Genomic DNA, 22515 nt, shown 5'->3' on the forward strand with positions numbered 1-22515 from the left:
TCTTTGGGCCCGGGGAGCGCTGGGGGGGAGCCGAGCTGCTCGCCGAGGGCCGAGGGGCGCGCGGGCGCGCCGGGAGGGGAAGGGGAAGGGGAAGGGGGAGGGGGAGGGGCGGGGGGGCCCGCCGGGCGCCCCGGGGTCGCCGCCGCCGAGCCCGGCCCGGGCCCCGGCCTCCGCCTGCGCCGCCCGCGCCGCCGCCGCCGCCGCCGCTGCCGCCTCGGCCGCCCCGCCGCTACTGCGCGCCCGGCCGCCCGCCCTGCTGGCGTTTTGTTGTGCTTCCTGCTGTTTTCTTTCTCTCTCTTTGCAGCCCCCCCGGGCTCCCGGGCCGCCCCCCCCGCACCCCTGCTCCCCTCGCCCGCTCCCCCCGCGCTCCGTTCCTGGGGGGGCCGCGCGCGCTCTCTCCCCCCTCCCCGCCCCCCGGCGAGCGAGCTCCCTGCTCTCGCTTTTTTCTTCTTCCCCAAGTTGCAAAATCAGAAATGGCACAGGCGGCAGCCGGGAGCGGCGCGGGGCGCAGCGCCGGGGGCGGCGGGCATGGGCCACGGCGCGCGCACACCCTCGCCCTCCGCCTCGCCGCTCCCCCGCGCACACACGCTCGCACCCTGGCCCGCTCCCCCGCGCCGGGGCCGCCGGCCGCTCGGGCTACGCGCGGCGCGCGGGCTCAGCCCACATAGGGGAAGCGGCGAGGGCGGCGGCGGCGGCGGCGGCGGCGGAGGAGGAGGAGGAGGTCGCGGGCGCGGGCGCCGCGGCGGGAGCCGCCCGGGCCGCCGCTGCGCGCTGCGGGCGCCGCGGCGGACGCCGGGGCCCGGGCCGGAGTCCCGGCGCCGGCCGAGGCAGGGGCCGCCCGCGCCGCCGCCGCTGTCCCGGCGGGAGCCCGCGCCCGGGGTCGGGGGCGCGGGGAGCCGGAGAGCCGGGCCGGACGCGCGGCGAAGCGGCGGCGCCGATCAGGGCGCTCGGGTGTCGGGGGGCCAGGTCCAGGGCCGGCCGCGGCCAGCCATTCAGGGAGGCTGCGCTGGAGAGCGGAGGGCGGCCGGCGACGAGGATCACACACTTTGCTCTTTTTGTTGTGCGGGTGGCGCCGGCTTCTCTCTGCCTTCTCTCGGGAGGTGACGGAAGGGGGAGAAAAATACGAGACAATTCACGCCGGCGACGAATTCACAGCGAAATAGAAAAAAATAAAAATCGGAAGAAAATACTTGAGGAAAAAAGGAAAAAGGGAAAGCGAGAGAGACATCCAAAGTAGGTCGAATAAATAATCCTCTTCTTTTCCTCTTTCTGCTTCTTCTGCTTCTTCTGCTATAACACACAGAGCTAGTTAAAAAAACCCTGGAGATCGCCCAAAAATGTTCTTTTTTTAGTATTTTAAATAAGTGCTCTTCAGCCGGGAACCAACACCCTCCCTCCAAAAAAAAATCATATATATATATATGTATATATATATATATAAAATAACGATAAGAAGAATACGCAGGGGGTGCCTCCTCTTTTTTTTTCAAGTTTAGTCTTCTCTCTTCTTCAGGAAAGGAGTGAAAGAGAAAAGGAGGAGGGAGAGAAAGAGGAAGGGGGATAACTAGTAGACTCAGTAAGAAAAAGAAAGGGGAGAGAGGGCAGGAGGAGAGTGGGTGAGAGAAAGGAGAGGAGGGAGACAGGGGCGGAAGAGAGGAGAGGTGAGGAGAGGAGAGGTGACGAGAGAGGAGAGGAGAAGAGAGAGGAGAGGAGAGGAAAAGAGAGGAGAGGAGAGGAGAGGAGAGGAGAGGAGAGGAGAGGAGAGGAGAGGAAAAGAGAGGAGAGGAGAGGAGAGGAGAGGAAAAGAGAGGAGAGGAGAGGAGAGGAGAGGAAAAGAGAGGAGAGGAGAGGAGAGGAGAGGAGAGGAAAAGAGAGGAGAGGAGAGGAGAGGAGAGGAGAGGAGAGGAGAGGAGAGGAGAGGAGAGGAGAGGAGAGGAGAGGAGAGGAGAGGAGAGGAGAGGAGAGGAAGAGAAGAGAGGAGAGGGACCAAAAAATTGAATGCGTTTAAACGGGAGGACACTCAGAGCAATGTTTCCGAAAGGGGGATCTGCGCGAATGTCTGTATATAGTGAACTTTGACACTACTATTGAAACTGACACGTTTCTATGGAGATCGCTGCCTTATATGGAGCTCGTGTCAAGGAGCCAAGAGAAGGGCTGCTGGCAACTGATAATCAAAGGCGACTGACTGGTCAGAGCCCTGAATTGGGAGGGGGGGGGAGAGAAAATGGGAGGCTAAGGTTAGCCAAGCCTCCCGCACGCCATTGGTTGGAAAGCCCTTCCCCCTCCCCCCTTAGCTACCTACAGTCTGGGCTGTGGAGGGGAGGAGGAGAGAAAGGGGGGGGGGGGTGTGCTTCTGACAAGCGTAATTTACATTGAGATCGCCCTGCGCTGCTATTTACTCTGAGACCTGATTAGTATGGGTCGGTCGTGTATGGTCTCACACACACACACACACACACACACACACTCACACCAGAGGGGGAAGGGATGATGAGGGGGAGAACGCGTTGCGATGGAAAAAACGAGAACGAGAGAAAGAAATTACTGTATATCTTCTGAAAAGTTTTCAAAATTAAATTTTATGTGTAAAGAGTGTCACTGAAAACATTAGAAAAAATTAATGGGCATGAAACTCCACCATTTTAACGATTGGTGAAGTGTACTGGGTTTATCATCTTAGTTCACATTCAACATAATCCTGGTCTGGAGCCGGCTCATTTTATATAATTCAAAAAGCCTCCTCATTTAAAAAGAAATCTGAAGTGTATCATAGTTTCGGAGGCGTAATTACGACAAAGCACACTCGTGAAATTGTGCCACAAATTCGATCCGAATCGATGATTCCTATTCATCCCCAAAATGATCTTAAAATAAACTCTCCAATCAATCCTGTTTTTCCTCCTTCACCATTTTATCCCCAGGATGTTCCAACTCCAAACAATGCTTCAATAATTATTAATACAGCCTTAGTAAGTCCTTATACTGTCGTGGGGAGGCTGTTAGCACCAACGAGTCAGAGTTTCAGGAAAAGAGCAAATGAACGAGAAGACAGAGAAGAGGGATGGGGCGGAGTGGGGAGAGGAGGAGGAGGAGGAGGACGAAGAGGAGGAGGAAAAGTCAGACTCTGTGTGTGTGTGTGTGTGTGTGTGTGTGTGTGTTGGGGGGGCGCCGAGACCCCGTTCCCGAAGGTGATTGGTCGCAGGAGGGGGGGCAGGCGGGAGGAGCGGAGCCCGCCCCGGGGCCTGCGGGAACCGCTAGGTCCGGCTGCCACCTAGCGGACGGGAGCCGCTGGCAGGCGGCACGCCGCCGAGTCCCTCCCCTCCCCGCTGGCAGCCTGCTCTCCAAACCAAGGCAGCACTTTGAAAATTCTTTCAATGGGTTTTTTTTCCTTGAAAGATCGCACTGGGGGAAAACGATACTTCTATTAGTTACATATTCTCCAATCCCACACTCGCACCCCCCTCGTGAGAGGAGCGCTCCCCTAGGCAGGCTCAGGCGGGCGCGGAGCGCGGCGTGACAAAGCAGCGGCTGCCACCGCCCGGAGTGGGAGTCCCTCCTGCCAGCCCACCGCTCGACGCGGGAGAGCGTAAAAGTTTGTCTCTGCTCAAGCGTTCCGAGCGCCCCCAGGTAAAGGTGGAAGCAGGCGGCCGAGCTGTGTGGAAGGAAGTAGGGTCCGGCTCCAAAACCCGGCTCCCACTGTAAACCCCGCTAGGGAGGGCTTTCGGACGCTCTGCGTGTTTGGAGCACGCTTGGCGCCTCTCGGGCCCTGGGACCTACCGCTTAGTGGACAAAGATTTTTATTAAGGGCAGAATAAAGACTTTCCTATGTGTGCCCCACAGCTCTTCTATTTCGCATAATGGAGACTGCGTGCTGCGGTCCATTGTACGAGCTGATGGAGAGGCGGGACAGGGGTGCAGGGACTTCGGGCTATAGCCTTCTTAGCCCTAATATTCGTGATGAAGTCTCCTCCCTGGTCCAAGTAAAGGTGAAATTGATATAATTAAAAAATGCCTCCCCCCAGACCAGGAAAAAAGGAAGGAGAGCGAGAGAGCGAGCGAGCGAGCGAGAGCGCGCGCTGTTTATATAGAAATTCTAAAATATACTCTCCAAACAGAGACAAGGAGTCGTGAGCAGCGGAGCGGAGCAGAGAAAGGGAGGCTGGGGGAGGGAAGGATCGCGAAAGAGTGGGCGAGGAAGCGAACAGCGAGCGTCCGGGAGCCGGAGGCCTGCTGGGTGCCGGGGCGCCCGCCCAGCCTCCCTCGCACTCTAGACTGTACGTGGTGGGTACCAGAAACGAGACTCGGCCAAGTCCTGCCCCACCAGGCAAGTAACGCAAAGACAATCGTTTCTTTGGAACTTGGGGTCTGTAACCTTCGGTAACGTGTCTAGGCAGAAAAACAGTCTTTCCTCGGCTGCCTGGAAACGTAGCCAGAGGCCGCCCAGGTGGGGCCGGGAGAACTTTGGCCCAGGCCTAGTCGGGTGCTGCGGTCGCCCGGCCTTTCCTTCCTCCTTGGAGGTTAGGATCCCTGGCAGCCCCTCAGTCCAGATCCTCCAAAACAGGTCCCCTCGCTCCGGCCGCCTCCGGGAGCGGGAAGGGCTGCGTGGGCAGGGGATCCGGGGCGGCGGCTCGCTCGGCACCCGCGCGGCCAGCCCGCGGCGTGCGGGGCAGGAGCCGCGCCGGAGCCCGCTGGCGTGGGCGCCGGGGCCGAGCGAGCCGCCGCCGGACCCGGAGCGCCGCGCTCCGCCGCCGGCCCGCGGTCGCCGCCGGCAAAGGAAGGCGATCGATGGCTGCCCTTCTGATGTGGGCGATAGTGTCAGCGGATTAAGAGGGGCTTCAGCGGTTCTCCCGAGCAGAGAACCCTCAGCGGCCGCGGGAGAGCGGCGAGTTGCTACAGCCAGATGCTGCTCGCTGGGCCAGGCGGGCTGGGGGAGGGGAGGGGGTCGCCTCCCAGGAGTGGGGACCGAGCTTGTGTGTGTGAAAGGAAGAGCTTCAATTAAAACCAACAGGAGCGCTCCCTCCACCCCACCCCACCCCCCGCGCCAGTCAGGGGCGCGCGTTTGCGTCAGAGGGCGCGCAGGGCGGGCTCACCAGGCAGGGTGGGGGTGGGGAACTGACACCCGGGACCGCGCCTGGGGGTTGGGTGGGCTCTTTAATGAGTCAGCCCTGCCTGGAAGGGCTAGTCAGGGGTCAAGTCCTGGAACAAAGCTGGAGGGCCAGTAGAAGCTCAGTGGGAGAAATGGCGTTCACCCATCCTCCCTGTGACCTCTCCTTCCCGCCTTCCTACCCAGCCCCAAGCGTCCAAACTTGCAAAAAGGCCTCTGGGACTCAGCCTGACCCCCGGAGTCGACGAAGCCGGCCTCCCGAGGCCCAGGCTAAAGCTGCCGGCTCCTCCGGAAGGAAATTGCAATTCTCAGTCTTAGCTCTAGGAGCAGGGATGGGATGCTGTTTGCGGATGCTGCCCGCAGCAGGGGAAGCCTCGGGCTTTCCGAGAGGGGGGCTGCTCGTGCTCTTTTGAGTCAAGTGTCTCTCGTCACAGGCTTTAGCACGAAGCAGAGACATTTTCAGGAGTGTCTTATCCACCTATGGGGCTCCGTCTACTCCAGCAGCACCTAGGACTCAGCGTCCCCTGGGATTCCGAGCTGCTAAGAGCAGCTACAAACCCATATGTCCTCACAGTCCTGCCTCAACTAAAATGGCTTCCGTAGAGGCCCTGAGGTCGTCCGGGTCCCGAGAAGCGCTGGCTTTGTTTCTTAAAACTGAGCCTCGACACCAGCTTGCCATGCTTGTCCCTAGTCCTAGTATCTGTTGTTGGATAGGGTATCTAAGAGGAAAATGCTCCTTTTTTCCCAAGGGCAACGGAGTTCACAAACTGTGAAATTCCTCACACATGTCCAGGCACGCTCAGCAACTGGAATAGAAAAAGAAGTTGTAATTTCCACCCTTTCCTCTTCCATTCTTTTTTTCTTCCCCTCTTCTCACCCACATTGTTGGCCCCTCACCGGGCAGAGCCCAGTGAAAGTTAAGTTTGAAAGTTGTTACTGAAACGGCACTCATGTGGCCCTTGCCTTAGCATTGGGTCTTGCCTGTGGTGGTGGTGGTGGTGGGGAGGAGGTCCAGGGCAGGGGTATGGTGCTCCACTTTCTCCAGGGTCAGGTAGGTCTGGGGACGCAAAGGGCCTTGGGGGAAGGCCTGGAGAAGGCCTTCGATCCACAGACTTCTTTTTGTAATTTTCTTCCACCCTCCTAGTTCCCACAGATCTGTTCAACACACGAGGTTTTCAGTGCAGTTCCAGCTAGATGCAATCAGAAGGTGCCTTCTGCTCGGGCAGAGGAATTACACTGTGAATTCACTGCATATCCCTTATGAGCTTCTAGCATCATGGTTAGCTGCTAATCACTTTCTTAAAAAGCCTGACACACAACACTTGATCTCCCAGCCCGGCATCTGTAAATAGATGGTGGGAGAGGGGAGAACAGGGGGAAGGACTGTCTGTGGCTGCCCCAATAGTGGAATCTGGTGATTGGAGCCTCCGAGTCTGAAAATAAGTGGTCTCTTTACCTCTTAGCCTTTTCTTTTCTTTTTCTTTTTTTTTAAACCAGGTAGAAAGAAGGCTAACCTATTCTCCACTAATCCTCCAGACTCTTTCACATTGGCAGTTTGCTCTCCAGAAAGACACCAGACCATACATTTTAGGTTATTGTTAAGTCACATTGAAGTAAAGTATCTTTGAAAAAGCATTTTATAAATTTAACTCAAGAGACAATGAGACCTAGAAATGGCCACATATGTGTAGAAAATTCTCTTGTATACCCTTAGGTTACTCAAACAGTATTATTCTGTTTAGAGAAACCACAGGACAGAAATAACTCTCCTCTCAAGCTCATGTGGGGTGATGAAGCAGCTTGCAGACCCCGAGAGAAAGGTCAGTTCCTCTGAGCTTGATGCAGACCTTCCCAAAGAGCTTGTTTTAAAGGTACCAAATCAATCAGTCTCCCTTGGCATGAGATTAAAGCCAGAAAGAATACAGTTGAAGAAGATGTATTTAGTGTGATATTGAACAGATATTTGGAGGGAAACAGTAAAGAGAGGTACTGGAATGCCCACCTAACGTTTTTAGCATTACTAGAAAACAAAACAAAACAAAACAAATCTCTTCAGCTAGATCAGAAATCTCTCCCCCGTCCTCCAGACTACACTCAATCTACATGATAGCTATCTATCTGTTAATTTTTTTTTTTTCCTCTGTCATAGTGAAAGCCAGAGTGGAAAGGCCAGACTAAGACTTGGGTTTCTGCTGACCTGAGTGGGGACCTCGCTGCTCCTAGGATTCAGGGAGCCATGGAACTAACAGGTTTCCATGCCACTGTCACTCTGGGAGCCCAGGAATTTCTTCTTTGTCATCTTTGAGTAAATAAAGTTCAGCGATAAGAACTTTACTTTAGTAAGTGTTTTAGTTTTCTGTCTCAGACCAAGACATTTATAAAACATATTTTGGGAAAGATAAGAGAGAGATGACATTGTTTCCGGGCTTATAGTTAGAGGATCCAGGGTTAACAACCTTGGAGGATGGCAGGAGAACAAGGCAAGGGCTGACCTTTAGATGCAAGCCAAAAGGAAAAGTGACAGTCATTTCTAGTACATCAGTAAAGCCAGAGCCAAATATTTACCTTTTGTAGAAACCAAGTCTTGGCTATGTAAGAATATTTGTAAAAAAAGAAAGAAGGCTGGCTTTTTATGTTACAATACGTATTCCTTTATTTTTAAGTGCCTGATCTGACTGGAGAATAACTGCGTGGATATTCTTCCCAGAGAAAATGGGTTGGTTTAGATGAAAAGCTGAAGTTTTGAAATGAGTTTGAAGGTTGTTAGACTATCCTGACAATACAATCAACTGTGCTATATAATCATTCCCCTTAATAGTTACCTGTCAGAGCACCTATCTCTTTTACTACAGGATTAGCCCATCAGAAGTAGAGCTGAGTTGGACATTTCACTGACTAAAGACTGCTTGAATATGCTTAAATCTCTGATGCCATTTTCTTCCCTGAATCTGATGTAAACTAGTGACTGGGAAAAGCCCAGTAAACCCAGTCACTGCAGCCATATTGCAGTTGGAATTATCTAGCAGAAAACGGATCAAAATAGTAAATGCAGTATTTTCTTTTATACTGTCAGGGGAAAGACATGTTTATTACAGTGTCCTCCATCTTTGGGAGGTGGGTTCAGGTAAAGTTTAAATAGAAAAGGATGAACACAGTTCATCTGTACTACAAACCATACAGAACAGTGAGTAATTATGCCCTGTGTTAGGACACGTATATTTTATCTGCCCGGTCCAGAGGTAGAAAATCTACACAGCTCATCCACAGGAGGAGTTAATAAAGTATTCCAAATGCAGGACCTAACAAAACTCAGGGTAGTTCTGTGTTTTATTGTTAACCCCTTGCATGAAATCTTCTGAAGCTGAAAGGAGAAAGTAAAAGGCCTTTGTGCTAGTTGATCCTAGGCTATTCTAGGGCTCAGGTTGGTGTGAAAGGGATGAGGAGGTCACTTGAAATCTCCTTTTATCTACTCTTATTTTCTCTCTGGATCAGCAACTTTGAATAGACATCATCTAATCGCTCTTAATGGAAAGAAACTATGGGAGCACCAAAAATGCCTTTGCTCCCGAGGGGAACACAGGGCTGTGGACAGCTAGCTGAGCTTGCAGAGGGCTGCGTCTCTGCACGCCTGAGCTTAGGGTGCTTGGGGGCCATGGATGGAGGTGTATGTCTCATACGCTGAAGCGGCTGGATGCATTCTGTTGCTCTCTGTGTATATGCATGTCCATGCATGGACATTTAAATTCATCACCACCACATCGGGTGATACTTGTCACTGGCTCTCCCTTAAGCTTTTTCTTCTCCTCAATTTCTGGCCACATTTAAGTGTTATAAAAACCTAAGTCAGCAAGAGCTCAATTGTCAGCCTTTTAGGAAACTCATCTTATTTCTTTCTGTTTCAAGCAGAAGTCACCTGATTGAAGGGTTTCAGAGTGTGTTTGGTATGACAGGTGGTATGTGCTGGTAGCAAGCCCTTTACTTTCAATTTCTCTAGCTTTGAATTCAATTAGGCAAAACACAATAAACAAGTGGAAAACAGGAGCTGAACATAAAGTTGCTTAGAAGTTTCCCCCTCCTTTAGATTTTTATCTCCAAATTCTTGAAGCTGATAATTGATTACAAGTTATTTTGAAATTAGAATTATTTTAGTAAGATTTAGGCTGACTAAAACAGGATGCAATGTGTCTTCCTTTGGGCTTGCTATGTGTATTTAAAAGGAAATATGAATAGCTATCCAGAAAAGACATTTGATTTCTAGGACTGAAAGCAATGGGCTGTCCCTCCCTAGGAAGCGCTCCCCCTTCATGTTCCTCTAAGCAGAATTCTAAGCCTGGGCCACTGCTATAAATTCCTTCAGGGGAGTACTCCGTTTCCAGGGCTACAAGTTCTCATGTCAACCTGCCAGCCTGTCTGCTCCCTGATACAGATACCCTTGGCTGTAGAGGTGGGAGCCCCAGCTGCCCTTCCCCTCCTACCAGCCTACTGAGATTGCAGCGTACAACTTAGAGGCTGGGTGGGGGCAGTCATCTCCCTTTAACGCTTCTCTTTCCCTCCCAGGATTTTGAACCCCAACTGATAGATTTCCTCAGGTTTCCTGATGAATAGAAGCACAGGGGCAGCCCTGTCCACTAAAGATTAAATGAAGTAGAAGAATCTTAGCCGTGCCTACGAAGTGCCGGTGGGGTGTCAGACCAATGTTGAACACAGTTTCCACTCAGTGTGCCTACATCCTGGTCCGACCGGGCTTAACTTTAGGAAGGAAGGAAGGAAGAACAAGATCTGGCGAGATAAAAAAGAGGAGAAAGGGAAAACTACAAAGAAAAAAAAGTTAAAAGTTACGAGGGCATCCCATTTTCAAGGGGAAGTAGCTTTCAGCTCAGAGCCGCAGTAGCTTGGCTTCCTGACCTTTCTAGCTTTTTCTTTTCTGGAGTCACTCTGGGAATTAGAGGCTGCTTCCTCTTGATGAGGGCTCAGCGTTCTTCTTGGGTGGGTGTTATTAAATTTACATTTATCTCGTAGGGACAGTAGGGGTGGTCCTAGGTGGATGTGAAGAGGGGAATGATTGAGAACCCAGTTGCCTCCTCTGTGTTTTCATTTAAAAATCGTAGTGACAGTTTCGGTGGTACAAACTGAGGGCCTCCTCTTGTTACTTCTCAGAGGAGACTGCTTTTTTTCTGTGGGTATTCAGGATGGACACTGACCTTGAAGCTCAGAATGGATGTGGCACCCTTCCCCCGACCTTGGCCCAGGAGCCATCCTAGCCTCCAAATATCAGCTCTATACTACCATATGCTTTAGTTCCTGGGTGCAGTCCAGAGGGGGCAAAAGGCAAGTCCCTTTGTGGCAAAGGCTTGTCCATGAAAATTCTACACTGAATAAATTAACCTCAAACCAGCAAGTTGGGGTGTAGTAGTTTAGCAGGACTAATTGCAGACAATGTAGCTGAAATGACTTTTCCAATTAGCTGCTGGTTGGAGTTTAGTTGGAGGAACTGTCAGCTCCAACGATGGGTAATTGCTTTATTGCTCACAAAACTATCATCTATTTAGAACATATGTGCTAATTACTCTGGATGGGCGTCGACAAAGACACCATAAATCTAATAGCACTTTAAGAAGTCTATGGTGCTTGTAAGCAAACCCAGTTCCTCCGCTTCTTTCCAGGCCTAGGTTAGAGTGGTCGATGGCTTTCCGGAAGGCACAGGTTGGGCTGGAGGCGCCAACCGGGTGCTCCGGTGGAACTGCGTGGGGAAGACTCAGCACCCCCCGCTTGCCTTCGGTGCGAAGGGGAGAAATCACTGTCATCCAATCCAGACGCCCCCCCCATCCCCTTAACCGCACACCTTTTACATTTTTTTTCCGTAGAAGATTAGTTTAGAAAAATTTTAATTGGATTATGTTGGGAAATTAATCTCCTTTAGCCTTGGCTTAATTTATTGTGGATAGTGTCACGAAGAAAAGCCTGTAACTGCAAGTAGGGGCCACGTCCCTTTGTTTCTTCCCTTTGCGCTGTAAGGTCTCCCAGCTGTGGGAGACAGTGGTGCCTTAAGCGCCTGGAGTGAGAAAGGGTGGAGACACATCTGGCTGGACGGCCACAGGAGTCCCAAGTCAGTCTCCTTTGTCTTAAAAGCACCTTTCTCTTCCGGATTCTGTAGCTCCAAACCCCCATTTCCCACCGCCTCGCACCTCGAACCACAAGGCGTTCGGGGTTTCTGGGGGACCTGCCGCCCAACAACGAGGTTAGAGAGGCTGGAGGAGGAAGCGGGGTAGGAGGCAGCAGACTGCCAGGCACACTCGCTCCTTCGCTTTCTCCATCGCAATCTCTTCCTTCTGCTTCCCCAGCTGGGAGCCAGCTATTAACAGATATTCTCCACCTCTAAGCAAAACCGTGCAGCTAGCTCTTGGCGCCGTCCTCCACCCAGCTCGGGAGACAGTAGCCATTGGGGTGCCCAGCGCTTGAGATGGGCTGGGGTCCCTTCCTAGCCCCGGCGCATTGTTTAGGCTGCGACCTCTCGTTCAACCTCGGCGCGCGGGAAGCCGGGTCCAGCCCTGCCGGGGCGGGAGCGGGAAGCCGCGGAGCTGGCCCGCCGCGCCTCAGCGGGAGGTGACAACATCTGCCTGAAACGGGACACCTACTTTTGCAGCTCAATTTAGCTCTTAATAGCAGTCCTCTGAGGTGTGCTTAATTGATGGGGATAAAGGCGTAATGACCTGACGAGGAGACGCCGATGATCCTTTAATATACTTTTAAAAGAACAACAACCACCCCAAACACCCGCGGGTCCCCGCTCGGTAGGGTGTGTGTGCGGGAGGGGGCGAGGGCTGGGAAAGTGCGTTGGTGCGGTTCCCACCCGGGAGCGCCGGTTAGCCCGGGCTCCAGCCGACGGCGGGGTCAGCCGGCCGGTGTTTCCCGGCAGCTGCCGGGAGGGAAGGGGAGCCTAGTGAGCTGGGGTTGACAAGTGTGGCAGGGAGGGAGCAGGAGAGGGCAGACGCGTCCCCCGCTCAGCTCGGGACCGCTTCCCTCCTGCCTGGCCTCGCAGGCCCGGGCCTCTGCTCTGGTGCCAGCCAACGGCCGAGTGTGGGTGCTCCTGCGAGCCTCGGTGCTCCTCGGAGCCGCGGTGCTCCCCCGAGCCTCAGTGCTCCTCCGAGCCGTGGTGCTCCCCCGAGCCTCGGTGCTTCCCCGAGCCTCGCTAAGTTCCACCGTCAGGACAGCCTTAGAAGGGCCCCAGGCGCTGGGACCGAGGAGCAGGCGCCGTGTGACAGTGCACGCGCGAGCAAACCGCCCCCGAATGCAGAGCTGGGGCACAGCAGCCCCGAGCACGTGGCGACCTTTAGGCCGGGTGTCCCCGAGCCCGAGGCCCAGCACGCGAGTTCCCTGCTCCGAGGCGGTCCGAGGTCGGGTCCGAGCAAGCCCGAGCAGAGGGCCCCCGCTCACCGGCCTCTGCTCAGCAGCTCCCCTTTCTTTGGCCTAATTTCCCTTTGCATAGTTCCAGGTGAGCCTCCAGGGTTAAAGGAAGGGTTCGTGGGCTTCAGGACAGGGTCCACACAGGCGCACTAAAGGAAGGGGGGGGGCGGGTCTCCTTTTCTGTTCGCGAGGGGAACCGTCCCGGGATGTGGGGGCAGTGACTTCAGGTGGTTTTTGGAAGCACCTGCGTGCTTTGGAGAGGACGGCTTCAAGGCCTGAGGCTTCGCTCGCTCAGGACGCAGAGGAGAGCAGACGAAGTCACTCCTGAGGTTGGGTTGCTGTGAGGGATCGCAGGTGGTTAGGCCGCTATGGTCTACCTTAAGCACACACAACAGGGGCCAAAGAACGCCAAGAAACCGATTTTCCCCAAACCCTCTTAGGAGGGAGCACACGCTGCGGGACTAGGAACTCTCCAAGGCCAAGAACCTGAAGACCTGGATGAAGACTCCTGACTCGGTGTGTGTTCTCAGCGTGGTTCTGTCCTCCTGCGGTTGCTGTCCAGTCCCGCCCAGCCTGATTCGCCCTAGGTGGCTCTCCTATAGTCATGACTGCAGCTCAGAGCCACCCTTCTCTCCCAAGATGAAGCCGGGGAGGGTGCAGTTGTGTCCAGGAGTTTCGGGAAGGCCCAGGGGTCTTTTGGGAGGCCGAGGTCCTGGCCTGCCTGCCGAGCACCCGTGTCCACTGGGCCGCAGGCCGATTCAGGGCCCTCCCCGCCAGGGCCCAGGGCCCCTGCTCTCCTGTGTGGCCTCGCGCTCCACAAGGCAGGCCTTCGTGACACAGTCGGTCTGGGGACCAGGCCTTCCCCCTCGGCCCGGGAACTGCAATCTCAAATTCCACTCCGCCAAGAGCTGCTTCTGCAAGCAAGAGCCACAGGCTGCCTCTGTCACAGGGCCGTCGCCCGGCTCTGGGTGCGAGCGCGGCGCCTAGCACGGCAGCGCTTCCCTGCCCGAGATCGGTGTGCGAGGCCTCCGAGGAACATCTGGAGGCCCCTCTCTTGGTGGCACTGAAGGCCACTGACGGCTTAGCCTGCGCAGTGACAGAGCCCGCAGCCGCAGCAAGGGCATTCAGGAAGGAACCCCGGCCAGGCCGGGGGGTGGCGCACGCTCCCCAGACCCGCTGCGGGTGCCCGGGTTCACCCCGACGCTTTGCGATTGCTCGGGTCCTGTCTGCGAAGCGCCTGGGAATGCGCCCCGAGGGAGCGTGGGCTGCCCCAGTCCAGGTCGAAATACTCGAAGCTCCGTCCCTGCCGAGTCTGCCTTTGCCTGTGCGCTGCCCAGAGCAGGGAACTCGCAGCTCTCGGGGGGCCGTGGAGACGCAATATGCCTGTCTGTGAGGTTGGAAGGGAGGAAAAACCGGGCTGAGGGCATGGCCGGAGAACCTCAAAACGGGTTATTTTTTTTTTTTTTAATTTTTATTTTAAGCATGGTCTGGGTTTAAGAAGCCGTAGAGCTTCTATTTTTAAATATCGACCTACTCCCTCCCTCTTCCCTGTACGCGGTAGAGCGCAGGACTTGGCATTGTGTGGAGGTCAGACGACAACTTTCAGAGTTCAGTTCTCTTTCCTTGGGACTCAAACTCAGGCTGATAGGCTTGGTGGCAAATGCCTTTTTCACCACCTGAGCCATCTCGTGGGCTGCTTCTATAAGCCATCCATCTGCAAAGCCAACACAGAAAAAAAATGACAGCGTACTTCACAAAATACCAAATCTTAAGAGTGTTTCCAGAGGTTGCTTTGCAATCTCTCAGTTAGGAAGATGGCCGGCACTGCACACCAACACACTGAATAGCATCTTCCTCCAGACAGGGACGGGATCTAGGAACGGAAATACCACCAGCTTCCAAAGTGTAGGAAGGACTGATTGCAGGGGAACTGGCGGTCCAGATGCCTCAGCAGAGGGGCTGCAAGTGTGAGCAGGTAATACGGAGAGAGTGACATTGTTAACAAAAAGCCATCTAATTAACAATGACTTCATTTGATTGGAAGGATGAAGAAGCCTTTTTAAATCAATCCAGATTTACAGGCCTAAGCACAGCCAATTTATGAATATGGAGCCCAACTGGGGTCTGCTTTCTTTCAAAGATGTCATCTCAGGGGTAATAGCATAGGTGAAGTCATTTGGTTACACTGTGGAAACTTTTATAGTGCCTTCCTTGGGAATTTAATTCAGTGCTTCTTCATTTTATTAGGAACAGACTGACTCCATCAACTGGGCTCTCCCTGTTTAGAGGCAAGACTGCTTGAAGCAATTAGGCTCACAATTAGCATAGTTTTACTGACCCCAGCAGCAGCTCCACTCCTAAGATTAGCCATTTCTTCAAAGTCAGGGAAAACTGGGGCACAACATGCTTGCCAGGTGTCCAGGTTGGGAAAGTAAGCACACGAACAGGGTATCACCCAGGACCCAGAACCCAAGAGTTTGCTTCAGAACCTGGTGGGTTTGGCCCCTCTCTCATTCTGACTTCACTTTAAAAACTTCTCTCCTTTGATTCTGTTTTGTCAGAACTGCCCTTAAAAAAAAAATTCCTCCATCGTCTTCTGTCTTTCTGCATGCTGAGTTCTGCCATAGAAAATGTGAGGGTCCAGGGAAGGGAGGACATTGGTTGAGTCCTTGAAATTCTGTTAGGTGTGCATGTTCATGTGATTTTTGTGTGTGCATGCCTGTGTGAGTGTGTGTGTGCCCAGGAGTGCGTTTCTCAAAACTGGCAAGGATCCAGAATTCGGGAGAGTGATTTAGGAGGATCAAGAGTTTGGGGTCAGCCCGGGCCATGTAATGAGTTCAAGGCCAGGTTGGACTGCTCTGTCAGGAAAACAAAAAAAACAAAGGATGAAGAGAGTCTAGAAGGTAAACATGGGGCAGTCATCTCTCCCTTGATTTTAAAGGGCCCTCTGCAAAATTCTGTGGCTGTCCCTTCATGGTCAGTTCAATCGGCTGGTACACAACAGCTTTAGGAAAATGAAAGTCTGGAGTTCAAAGCAGTTGGAAAAGAACAGTTTTTGCTTTTGCGACTGTCATGAGCAGTAAGTAGTCATATATAGGTGATTATCGCTCCTTTTCTAACTCTCCCATTCCTAAACACACATTTCTCTGTAAGATTTCACTAGATTAAATTGCTGACAGTTCATCAGTAGCAGCAACAATGTAATTCCCCTAACCTTATTAAATCAATAAATACTAGATTCATGCATTGAATTAAAAATGCATCAGCATGACCAGGAATTGTGATCATATGGCTACAAACCTTGCTATTGAAGATGTCACTCAGAAACGGAATGGTTAGCATTTATTTAATCTAATTTCGTGTTTTGGATCTGTGATTAAGTATTCTACGGTTTCAACATTCCAGGAGCCCTAGAAATGTTTATGTTTTTATGTTTTGATTTTGATTTGTTCAGTTCTCTGAAGTCTTCCCACTAGCCCCTCGTGTGTAACTACAGAAATTATGCCTGCATGAAACAGTGGTGATATGTTGTTCTTGTCATTACTCCTCCTTAGAGTACATTAGCTAAGTCAGAGATACTCATGTGCCTAGATTCATACATAAGACGTGTAAATGTAGATAATATGGTTTGGTTGTTTGTTTGGGGGTTCTACATATCAAATTTAAGGTTTCATGCATACTAGTCTAGCAGTCTGACCCTGACTACATCACAGTGCACGCTCTTGGTATGAGTAATTATACTGAGTGTGTGTATCATGGTACATTGACGATTACAATTTCGTTTTAAGAACAAATGACATTTATCTTTCAGCACTGTTGACAATTATAAAAAAATAATTATTTATCACTTTAAAATGCTATTTATTTACACAATCTGTATTGCTTGGTGAAATACACAATATAAACAGTAATTAAAACTTTCAGCTCTTTAAACTTTCCATAGCACTTAGAAAATTACATATGTCTAACAATACATTTGATGATGCAAAAGGTAACACCCCATACGGGCTTTACAAGGAAATGTTACAGGAGTTGTATGGAGATTTACAGTTAAACCCTAATGAGAAGAGGACACGGCTAACAAGTGAAAGTTGGATGGAAAAGGTGAGATTACTCATCAGATATTTGATCATACTAATTAACAATCCGAATGACTTAAACTATGTATCCCCTCGTGGTGTCAGCTAGAATATTAGGTTCCGAATTCTAGAGATATAGTCCTGACCCTGAGGTTCACCATACTGTGGAAGAAAAATATTTATTTGACAAAACAGGCAATCAACTGAAATCTATCCTCTTTAAATAAACTGATTCTTCAGTGTTTTCCCAGTGTTGTGGAAGTTGTTGTCTGTGATGTCCCCAGGGCTCTTTCCGCTGCTCTCTGATTTGGTATAGAAAACAGCCCTGAATGATGGATTACTGTGTCATTGCAGCCAGCGAAGGATTAATTTGTTTCATTGATTTCTCTTTAGGCAGATTGCCAGAATTTGCTGCTTCCCACCTTTCCTCAAGACTTCTAGAAGTAATAGACAGTAATAGTCTAAGACAAATCAGCGCCTTCTTGTAAAATAGAAGGAAACCAAGAGTCCTAGAAAAGCTATGGCAATATTTTTATTGGCATAAAGAGGAGAACAATTAATAAGCTACTTCACTGGCTTTAGAAATCCTTTTAATTTGAAAAATTCTGGAATTGATGGCATGTAACAGAACATGTAGATTGTAAGCAGACACTTGAGTTTATTCCATAGATGTCTTATAACTTGTAGTTAACCTGCTTAGCTAGGGGGAGAATGTATTACCTGTGTGAATGGCAAATGCTTTTCTTTCTCTGCCAGATTTAGACATTAAATAACACATTACCTAATCTCAAGTCAATTTACTTCAGAGGATTTTATAAATAGAATAATTTGATCCAAAAATATTTTGGAAACTGGACAAAGACAGCTGTATTAGAACATAGGAATACAATATAAAAAAACCTGCAATATTTTCTGATTTAAAAGGTAGAATTTGTGAAAAATTAAAAATGACATTTATTTAATTATTGTATATTTTCCTCCAAAAATTTAAATATGATTAAATTATTATTAACATCATTTATATTGACTTGACAGTATTTTAACACATGCACCGTAATTGATCATTACTCCACTTTTGGAGAAATAAGATTTCTGATTTTCTATTATTACCAAGATGTGCATTTAAAAAAATCCTTATTCATCTATGCCTATTTCCACACAATATATTATTAGAGAAAATTAACTACTCGCACTGAAGGTACCGACTGTTTTGCAGAGTCTTTGCATTGATTGCCAAGACATTTTCCAGAAAAGTTCTAGCTATTATACCAATACTCTGGACAGAAGTTCTCTGCAAATGCAGCACTCTAATTTACATTGCACAAGCAAAGATGGCAGAGCACCATCCTCTGCTGTGTTCTGGAAGCAGTGGTAGTATTTTTGCACATGCTTAGTGTCTCAGAAGTATTTTTTCAACTGCAGATGTGAAATAGGGAGGCTGGTTATACAAATCTATTTATTTCCTTTCTGTCATGCTGAAAATTATATTGATTTAATGATCTCAAGTTCTACTTTTTATGCAATTAGTTGTGTAGTAAAAACTAATATTGTCATGCGCTAATGTCTTTCCCCTTGTATTGGGCTGAGGTGGTAGTCCATGCGCCATCAGCAGATTTACACTTTTTCTGTGTGCTGCTGAGAGGAAAAAGGAACATCTGTTTCCCGTACATATCTGCATCATAATGACAATTAACGAGCCATTATGGTTGTATACAGTCAATATATTTTGCTGAGTGATCTATACTTTCTTGTTGGAAAATCTCAGATCTGTGAGAGGCACTTGGTTTTGCAGGTAGCCTCCACATGGAAGCTTGGAAGGACCTGTGCTGACCTGCAGGCAAGTTATTGCACTTACGGCTTGTCTAGTGAAAACAAGTAACATTAGGCTTTCAGAGGTGGCTCTCACACGTTTTTCCCAGGCATATGTCTAGAGTACAAATCACTGTGTATCATCTCTCTCACTATCTTTTTTTAAAAGAATATTTTATTACATATGTTAGATCATCCTCTAACATAAGACAGCACTAAAATGCTGTCAATATTTACATTGGACTTTTGGCTAAAATTAAAGAAGGGTATTTTAGGGTAAAATATTGTTCCAGGATTCAAAGTTCTTTTTAAAATTTATTTATTTTCTTATTAATTATAGTTTATTCACTTTGTATCCCAGCTCTAACCCCTTCCCTCATCTCCTCCCAATCCGACCCTCTCTCCCTCCCTCACCTCCTCCCATGCCCCTTCCCAAGTCCACTGATAGGGGACGTCCTCCTCCCCTTACCTTTCTCACTATCTTAAATGAGTTTATCAAGCTACAAATATAGCTTATTTTGTTTTTTGTGCCTTTTGCGAACTTTTTCTTGTTATTATAGGAAGAGTAGGAATTATCATAATGTATTTCATGTTTTTCTTACATTAAAGGAACATAGTAACATCTTCCCTGAAAATGTAATACGAAGGATAGAATTTGGGGTTTGCACATGCTGAGCACATGGTTAATGGCTGCATCCCTACCCCCAATATTTACCTTTTAAGTTCAGCGGGAGAATGTTTGAAACCACACACAACTATTTCCACTGGCCTTTACAATTTCAAAGAAATGTTTTCATTAATTTTAGCTTTTGGTTACAGATGCTGTGGTGGTTACATAAATATGATTAAAAAGTATTTCATATGAAAAATGATTGGATGTATATGTATAGATATGTATATACATTTTCTGTAAACTTGCTTGAGGCATAAAACATCACTAATAAAATTGAAGCCTCCTGGAATATGTTTTCATATGGCTGCTAAAGACATGACTTTGTCCTAGGTTTGATGGTTGTTACCTGTTTGCCTTTAAAAATAGTCTAAAATATGACATCAGTGATTTATGCTTAAATAAGTGAATTAAAAATGTTATCTGTCCTCCCCCATCAGGGGACTAGGGAAGGGGCATAAGGAGAGAAGAGAGAGGGTGGGTGAGACTGGGAGGAGGTGAAGGAGGGGCCTACCGCAGGGATACAAAGTGAATAAATTGTAATAAATAAATACATAAATAAAATAAAATTAAAAAATGTTGGCTCTGTGACTGCAGTTAGAATCACCTTTGCCTACACATTTCTTTGCTTCACCATCTTTGTCCATGAAATTGCTTTCTGATGTTACTATAACCATATTGAACAAACAGAAATTATCCTGTGTTGACCATATTAAGCAAGTTTTAAAAAGTGAAGATGAGGGCTGGAGAGATGGCTCAGAGGTTAAAAACACTCGCTGTTCTTTCAAAGGTCCTGAGTTCAATTCCCAGAAACCACCTGGTGGCTCACGACCATGTATAGTGAGATCTGGTGTGCAGGCAGAATGTTGTATAAATAATAAATAAATCTTGAAAAAAAAAAAAAAGAAAAAAGGGAAGATGAGCTTTGAGAGGTTAGTGACCAAGGCCGTAGAGCAAGTCAAAGAGCAAGAGCCAAACTCACTTCCTCTGACTTCTGTTCCGGCACTTGTGGTATGATGGTTGTACTTTTTAAAGATGGTTCTTTTTTTTTTTTTTTAAAGATTTATTTTACTTATTATTTATACAGTATTCTGCCTACATGTGTGCCTGTATGCCGGAAGAGAGAACCAGACCTCATTATAGATGTTTGTGAGCCACCATGTGGTTGCTGGGAATTGAACTCAGGACCTTTGGAAGAACAGCCAGTGCTCTTAACCTCTGAGCCATTTCTCCATCTCCTAGAGATGGTTCTTAAGGAGAAGGAGGGATATAGAAAGGAAGGCTGTGATGAAAACAAGAGAAGAAAAGAGCTTTCCCCCACATATTTTAATACTTCTGTAGGAAAAAAAATAGTGAAGTACCTCAGCCTAGAAGCCTCGTATAGAATGAGAAGAGCATGCAACCCCAGGCCCTTTGAATTCCTTTTGTATTTTTCAAAAATTTTCTTGAAAACAATGACAGTTTAGATAGTAAGAGGGTTTTCACTGGTCCTTTCACTTTGAGTTAACTCTCTGCCTCTTTAAAGTAGCTGGACCAGGAGAACAGGGATGGCCCCGACTCTCTCCTCACACGTGTAGCTAGTTTTTAGTTGATCCTGTCAGTCAGGACTTTAATTACTTTGTCCTTTTTATAGTTCGTGCTATGTTCACAGCAGAAATGACTGTCTACTTGAAAAAGCCTTTGGTTTTTACTTATTTAGTACAAGAGCACAAAAGTGAAAACGGCACAAATGGAATGATTTGAAGAAATGCTCTTAAACTCTCTTTGGAGAAAAAACTTCTAAATGTAGCCATGTAGACACACATGTACACTTTCTCTTTCAGGCTTTTACTCTATCTAGCAAATTCAGTTCATTCTTAGTTGGGATGATTAAGCCTGATTCATAGTATTCACACAGGGTTATGCTCCTTTTATGTGAAAAGCAACAATTAAAGCTCATCTTTTCTCAGGTCTATTCTTTCAAGATCAATATGTTCATATGCACATATGTTTGGAGATTTATAAAACTATTAATAATACTCTTTAAAATGATGTTTTACTTATTCTTTAAGAATTTTATACAATATAATTTATTTTAAAATTTAAAAAATATGTTTTCTCTTACAATACATCCTGACTGCAGTGTCCCCTTCCTCTACTTATCCCAGTACCCCCACCTCCCCTCTTCCTTTTATTCCCCCACTCCCCACTCCCGACTCCCCCCCAGAAAAAAGTAGGTCTCTCAGGGACGTAAACTGAACATGGCACAAAAAGATACAATAAGACCAGGCACAAACCCTCACATCAAGGCTGAGACAACCAGGCTGGAGGAAAAGGGTCCCGAGAGCAGGCAAAAGTGTTAGCAACACCTGCATTACCAGCTCAAAACACTAAGACAACAACCATAACATATATGCAGAGGACCTAGCACAGACCCTTGCAGGCTCTGTGATTGCCTCTGCTTCAGCTTGTGAGACCCCATGAGCCTTACTTAGTTGATTCTGTGGGGTGTGCTTTCCTCCCTGGTCCTCAACCCCTCTGGCTTCTACAATTCCTCTTCCCCTTCTTCTGCAGGTTCCCTGATCTCCAACTGGAGGGAGCCTTACTTAGTTGATTCTGTGGGGTGTGCTTTCCTCCCTGGTCCTCAACCCCTCTGGCTTCTACAATTCCTCTTCCCCTTCTTCTGCAGGTTCCCTGATCTCCAACTGGAGGGACCCCAGTGGAGAACTCCAGCCTGGGCTCTCTTGCCATCTAATGTTTGACCATGGGTCTTTGCTTCTGCTTCCATTAGCTGCCAGAGGAAGCCTCTCTGATGATGACTGGACTAGGCATGGATCTATGAGTATAGCAGATATCATTAGGAATCATTTCACAGAATGTTTTCTTTTTCAGGTGTCTTTGGTTCTACCCTAGGTCTTTGAGCTGTCCAGTCTCCTGGGTATCCAAGCAATGTTGGCCATGGGCTCCATCTCAGGTAGTGGGTCTCAAGTTAAATCAGACGTTGGTTGGCCACTCCCACAGCTATGCACCACCATTGCTCCAGCATTTCTTGCAGGCAGGACAGGTTATAGTTAGAAAGTTTTTGTGTCTGTGTTGGTGTCCCAGTCACACCACTGGAAGCCTTACCTGGTTATAGACTATGGCTAGTTCAGGCTCGATATCCCTATTACTAGAAGTCCTGGCTAGGGTTACCCTCATAGATTCCAGGGAATTTCCCCTTACTTGACTTCCACATAATCCCCAAATGTCCTCCAATTCCAGTACTCTCTCCTTGCACTGCACTCTCCCCCCTCCACCTCTTACTTCCATTTCCACCCACTCCCACTGCAGCCACAAGATCTACTCTATTTTCCCTTCCACGGTCCTCCTTACTTTTCCTCTCTGGGTCTGTGGATTGTAGCATGATTATTTTTTACTTAACAGCTAATTCCACTTATAAGTGAGTACCCACCATGTTTGTCTTTGTG

At 48.8% G+C, this 22515-nt stretch overlaps 1 long non-coding RNA gene across 1 annotated transcript; it reads left to right on the plus strand.

Moving 5' to 3' along the window:
- The first annotated feature begins 3164 nt into the window (after window positions 1-3164).
- Window positions 3165-18428, plus strand: LOC110566587 (uncharacterized). Its single transcript, XR_009591839.1, has 3 exons — window positions 3165-3630; window positions 4119-4331; window positions 18387-18428. It is a non-coding gene; the product is annotated as an uncharacterized LOC110566587 (long non-coding RNA).
- Window positions 18429-22515: the final 4087 nt, after the last annotated feature.

Source organism: Meriones unguiculatus, chromosome 5, assembly GCF_030254825.1.
Source record: "Meriones unguiculatus strain TT.TT164.6M chromosome 5, Bangor_MerUng_6.1, whole genome shotgun sequence".
NCBI lineage: Eukaryota > Metazoa > Chordata > Mammalia > Rodentia > Muridae > Meriones > Meriones unguiculatus.